Here is a 6492-nt window from a genome sequence, read left to right on the forward strand (position 1 = left end):
TTAACCAGGGTTGAACTGTAAAAAGGCAATGATTTCTTGGTTTAATTTCTCTGAGTAAAGAATTGATAAAATAGCGTGTCTTGAAGGATTTGGGGGAAATGCCCTCCACTTCCCCTTTCAGAATGGTTAAAATACTGATGAAGGCTAGTGAGCCCCAATATGTGAGGCCTACATTAGAAATTCAAATGTCGGACACATTGGACAATGTCTAAGAAGGCTGCCGATATTTCAAAAGAGGCTCATGTGAGGTCTGAGCTCCAAATCCAGAAATTCTCCTCACTTTTTTACATAATTCCTGTTCCAGGCTGCAGCTGATTGGATCCTCTCTTGTCTTATTAGAAGGGCCATAAGCCAATAGGAGTGTAGCCAACGCAAATGATTTGCAGGTGTTGGGGGCTGTGCAAAGCTGTCCCTGCGCATTTGGAAATGTCCTCGTGTCCCGTGCACTGCACTGCTGGACGGCCTTCCTGCCCCCTGGGGCCCAGGCCGGGGCTGTCCTGGGTCAGACGGGCAGTGCACAGTGCCTTTGGCTCCCTGTGGCTGAGATAAGAGACCTCATAGCAGGGCTGGGTGATCTGACCCTCCCAGTTTTGTTTCCAGTATCTCAAACAGTTTCCGCATGTGCTGTGTTTATTAGCTCCAAGTTTATTTTGCTCAGACATTTTTCCCTTTTAATCTTCTCAATCCCTCTGTGTTTTATGAGCAATTAAATCCAAGAGTGGTTTTGGTTTGTTTCTCCTTGCATTTGTCAAAATGTGCTTTTTCTGTCTGAGCCGTGTTTGATGTCAGAGAGCGTCCTTGAGCCCCTTGGTAAGAGCAAGAGTTCACATTGTGATGAAGGTAGCCCAGGTCATAAGAAAGTGTCTTTGGTTCTGCTGCTTTTTATCCAGCACCTCTCTCTGCTCAACAGCCAGGCTAGCCCCACCTTGCTTTCCCAGCTAGGTCCCTGTCCTTCACATCTGTTCACCCACGTAGGTCACCCCAGCCCATGTGGAGTTGGGTGGCAGCATGACCCAGCAGAACCTGGCTGCAAGGTGTGTCCCTCTGGAGCCCTGGTCATCAGGATGGGATGCAATGGTTACCAGAGCACAAAGCCCTGGTCATCAGGATGGGATGCAATGGCTACCAGAGCACAGAGCCTTCCACCGTGTGTCCTGGGAAGAGAGAGGTAGCTAATTTCCAAGTGAATTAATTACACAGATTTTCCTTTGTGGTCTGCTATAATGAGAGGACTGCTTTTTGTCTTGGAAAAGAAAGGGGGCCTCACTGATCATTCCGATTTGGACCCATATTCTTTGAAACCAGAGGGCCGGGCATTACTCAGGTGGTACGGTCAGACAAGCAGTCAGCTGGCCCATGGGGTCCAAATGCACACAACACATCCCCATTTATGAAAGAGATGGCTGTTGACATCATCTGGAGCCATTTTGTAAATGTTCGGTCAACATTCATCTTGGGCTCACTGAGAGCCTGTGCATGGAGAAGCCCCTACAGTAACCCCACCTCTGTTCTGTGTTTGTGTTGAGCTGGCTCAGGTAGCATGGTGGATGGACTTCATACGCTCAGGGGTCTTCCATTTCCCATTTTGTAGAGTCCTGTCGCTGGGACAACAAGATGAAAGTTCTAGAAGTTGTTATTGTTCAACCCCCCTGGTTAATAGGTTAGGAAATGGGACCTAGACAGAGTCAGGTGTTTATCGAGAGATATGGTTTGTAGTGAAGCTGGGGGAGAACCAGGTCTCCTGGTTACTGTCCAGGGCCCCTTCCACTATAGGCACTGATGTTAGGGTCTACAACTACATTCTACACACACACACACACACACACACACACACACACACACTCATGAATACATTAAAAATGTCTTTAGAAAGAAGAAAGGGGAAATCTTGCTGAGTCCTAGCATCATCAGTGGGTTTCTTGGAAGGTTGTAAAAGCCCTTTCCCCAACATACCTGCTGCCCCCTCCCTCCACAGTCTTCTCCAAAGTCGTGTCTATGTGAGATCTTTGTAGATAAAACTGATGGTCTGTCTTGAAAGTTATCATGCCAACCACAGAAGTCCTCCGTTCTCCAACCTGATGGGCAAGAGCATCTCTACCAGCAGACAGTGTGCATCTGGGCATGCTCTTCACTGTGTGAAAGATCTCTCCAGCTCAAGTGTGGACACTGGGTCAGAGGGAAAGGCAAATAAAGATGCAAAGCTCAAATGGTGACCCAGTTGATCCCCAGCAGCAGTGTTAAGAATCCAGAACCAGCCAGTTAGGAACTGTGATCAGCTTGAGCTAGCAGGTGTCTCCATCTGAGCAGATTCTTCTCCAGACAAAGGAATAATCTATGCATTGTGTTCGGTCTATTGGAATTCACCAGTGGAAGAAGCTGTGATTCAGCCACCATTCAGCCTTGAGATATGAAACTCTGCTCCTCAACCTCCATTACTGTCCCCAATGCCCCAAAGGGATGGTGGTCAGCCTTTGTCACTAAGAGCCACCAAGTGGTGGTCAGGCTGGCCTCATATCACTGAGAGCCGCCCAGAATCAAGCCTTTGTGCTTTCCTACGTGGATGGTCTGGGCCTCATTAAGGCAATTGCCTGCTATGGTTAAACATGATGTCTGAGGGTGTAGAAGGCCAATGGTTTCTTTTGAAAATTTTAATTTAACTTTTTATTTTGAAATTATTTTAAATTTACAAAGCTGTTGCAAAGATGGTCCTAGGAGTTCCCGATCCCTCACCAAGCTTCCCCTAAAGTCAAGGTCTCACAAAAGCATAGTGCGTCTATCCCGGGTACATGCGGAGACCCACAGCATCACACTATTAACTAAAGCGCAGGCTCTTTAGATTTCACCACATTTCCCACTAGACACCGTATTGCATTAGGCATCATTCTCTTTAAAATCTCCAATCCATGACAGTTCCTCAGTGTTCATCATGACCTTGACCTTTTTGAATAACACCAGCCAAGTATTTTGGAGGATTTCCCCCAAACTGGGCATGTCAGGTGCTTTCTCATGATTACGTGGAAGTGATGAATTTGGGGAGAATGCCATGGAGGTGATGTGTGTGCGTCATCTCATCCTTTCAAGGAGTGTGTGATGTCATTGCCACTTGTCACCTGGGATGTTTACCTTGATCACCTGGCTCAGGTGGTCCGCCGGGTCTCTCCATTGTAAAGTCACCACTTTTTTCTTCCTCAGAGGAGGACAATGCAGCTTCACTTCCTGGGGGGAGGGATGCCGAAGAACTTGTGGATGGATGGTAAGGCTAACACAGGTTCTAGGAGCTTTTTTGGAGGGTAGGGGCTTTGAGGCTCTGTCGATATCCTGCTTTCCCTCAAAACTCCCACCTTGCCCGCAGCTGTTACCCCTGGGGTGTTCCCAGTGATTCCGTGCTCTCGGTCCTGCATCTCGACTGGAATTACTTGACCTGTCCCATTTCATTCCCGTGTGCAATCATTTCTTCATGTCAGGATGGACTCGCACCTGTTCGTGTCATCCTTTGGGGTAGACTCCAACACAATCTCGGTTTATCTTTGTGGCTGAAATTGTTCCAGCTGGCACTGCTGGTAGCCCTTTGGGTTGGTTCCTGTCGACCAGCTTCCATCCCTCCCCTACCCCAACCCCCAGTTTTTAAAAAATCACTTCCTTCCTTTTTAGTCACAAGATGCCCCAAGCTCATCTTATGCTTTCCCTGTCCCAGTCCTGGAATCAACCATTTCTCCAAGGTGCCCTGTTTCCTCTTATTGGAGAAAGGAGTCAGAGAGCACTTTCTAGGTGCTGCACGTACTTATTGCTGGGCCCTCTTAGCAGGCAGGAATAGAAAAAAATGTGTGTGCATATTAACCCGTGTATGCACACATATTTATTTCTGTGTCTACTCATTTGTGCACAGATTAAAATAAGCAGGAGGTCATGCTGACATCTCCGATTCTAATCCAAAAGAACAAGGTTCATTCTAGCATCCGGCCCCTTGCTTATCTGTAACTTCTTTCTCTATGGCGAGAAACCCAGGTCTCATTATCTACAATGCATTTACTGATTTTTTAACCCTGGTATAAGGTAAAGTAGTTGCTGAGTGGCCAACCACTCCTCCAAATTGACAAATTACCTCTAGAACACAGTTCTCCTGTATCCAGTGAGCTAAGTTCTTTTAAAAATGGTAAACCAGGGCGCCTGGGTGGCTCAGTTGGTTAAGCGACTTGCCTTCGGCTCAGGTCATTATCCTGGAGTCCCAGGATCGAGTCCCGCATCGGGCTCCCTGCTCGGCAGGGAGTCTGCTCCCTCTGACCCTCCCCCCTCTCATGCTCTCTCTATCTCATTCTCTCTCAAATGAATAAATAAAATCTTAAAAAAAAAAAATGGTAAACCAACCCTTAAGCCACCCCCCTCCCACCCTCTTAACCCCCCCGACTGTGCTCAGTTTTTTCCATCGCAAACCCCACACATATAAAATAAATTTTGTATATTTAGTAAATTGTGTGTGTCTCTCTGACTAGGTTGGAAGATCCTCAAAGAGTGAAGACTTGGAAGGTTTTATTCAATGTCGTAGCCCCGTCCCTAGCAGAGTGAGGGGCCCATGATGGTATCAACACATACGCTTTACGTAAAGCGAGCACCAGTAACTGAGCTTAGACAGCCCTGTGAGTTCAGATGTCCTTTGAATAGAAGTGGACCCCCGAGAGAACCTCAGTACTTCCACACGCCACCTGGAGAAGTAATCAGAATTCCTCTATTTGCCATATTTTCAGGACACCAGCTTCTTCAAGACGAGCAATGGGCACTCTGTTGGAGGCTTGTGGCAAGCTGGGACATCTACAACAGAGCATCAGACTCGCCTGAACTCCAGCTCGGTCCCAGCTGTGCAGTGGACCCAGCGTCTGGGATCTGCTTCTAGGAATACTGACCACCTTGGTCTGAGATTGGGCCTCAAGGGATTTTTAAAAACTGTGCTCTAATATGCATAACGTAAAATTTACCATTTTAATCATGTGTAAGTGTAATGTCCAAAGGCATTAAATACGATCACATTCTTGTGCCACCACCAACACCATCCATCAACCACAACTTTTTCGTCTTGACGAACTGGAACTGCATCCCCATTGAACACCTCCTCATCCCCTGCCCCAGCCCCTGTGCTCACCATCTACGTTCTCTGCGACTCTGCTCTAGGAGCCTCATGTAAGTGGGATCCTACAGTATTTGACGTGTGTGTGTGTGTGTGTGTGTGTGTGTTAGGCTTATTTCACTCAGCATAATGTCTTAAAGGTTTACCCACGTTGTAGCAGGTGTCAGAATTTCTTGCCTCTTGAAGGCCAAATAGCATCCCATTGGGTGTACATGCCATATTTTGTTTCTCCATTCATCTGTCAGTGGATGGGCATACAAGCAACTGGAAGACTCCCTGCTTCGTTATTCTGGGTCTACTCAGAAGTGGGATTGTCTGCATATTGACATGGCCGTGAGGTTTTCCATTTCAGATGCGCAGCCAAGGTTGTAAACCCACGTGCCCTAGGCCTCCTCGTCACACACCCTGCTCCGAGGAGAGGCCAGCTGGAATGCCAGTGGTCAGAGGCACCCCGTTCATATTTGCTGAATGGATGAATTCATGATAAAGAGCACTTGGATACCACCCACACAAAAATGTATGTTTCCGGAAAGATGGCGCTGGAATGAAAGCTGGAGGCGTTTCAACAGTGGGAGTTTCCAGAAATAGACAGAGTATCAATGGGCCACTTGCAGCCCTAACAGCAAAGCTTCCTTCCAGCTTTATCTTCTACCCCAAAGCCTAAATCTGCTTGCTGCCAATTTGGTTAACACACACTCTGATGGGGATGAGGAAAGAGGAAATGCCATTTGGAAACTGTGAATCTAACTCATTCAGATCATTTCTTCTTTCAATTCCTTAGTGTAAATCTATCACATTTTGGTGGGTACCTCCCCCCAACCCCCCACCAAAAATATTTCTCAGAAAGCCTTTCCAAAAAATAAAATGTATTGAGTAAGCGCTTTGTCCTCAGACGAGCAGCAGTGTAGGTCTGCTGAAGCCCCACTGGCCAAAAACAATAAAACAAAAAGAGAGCCACATAGAGAGAGAAAGGAATAGTGTTTTTCCGCATCTGCAGAGACATCCCATCTCTCCTAGGTTCTGGTGGCAACCATGAGGGGGTGACACAAAGCCTCTGCAGTGCTCCCTGACCCCGGAGAGATGGGGGGTGCTTCTTAGTAGGATCCCCATCTTACTTTCCAGTCCTAAACCATGGCTTGCCCTGAGGTCAGAGGGCGCGCTCCTAAGCCCAGAGGCTCTTGCCCAGCTGCTCGCTCTCATCATTTCATCTCATCCCCTGGGCAGGAACGCAGCATGGGAGCTGGCAGCCTCCAGGAGGCATGCCTCCCTCTTAGCATCTCAGGCTGGAAACTTCCAGTTTTGGGGAAGGAGGCCTGGGGAAGTAGACCATGGACCAGTGGGGCGTGAGCAGGGAATGCACGTCTTGTCCTGTT

Source organism: Mirounga angustirostris, unplaced genomic scaffold (assembly GCF_029215605.1).
Source record: "Mirounga angustirostris isolate CCGP_5_RB_7025 unplaced genomic scaffold, mMirAng1.0.hap1 SCAF_15, whole genome shotgun sequence".
Classification (NCBI taxonomy): Eukaryota; Metazoa; Chordata; class Mammalia; order Carnivora; family Phocidae; genus Mirounga; species Mirounga angustirostris.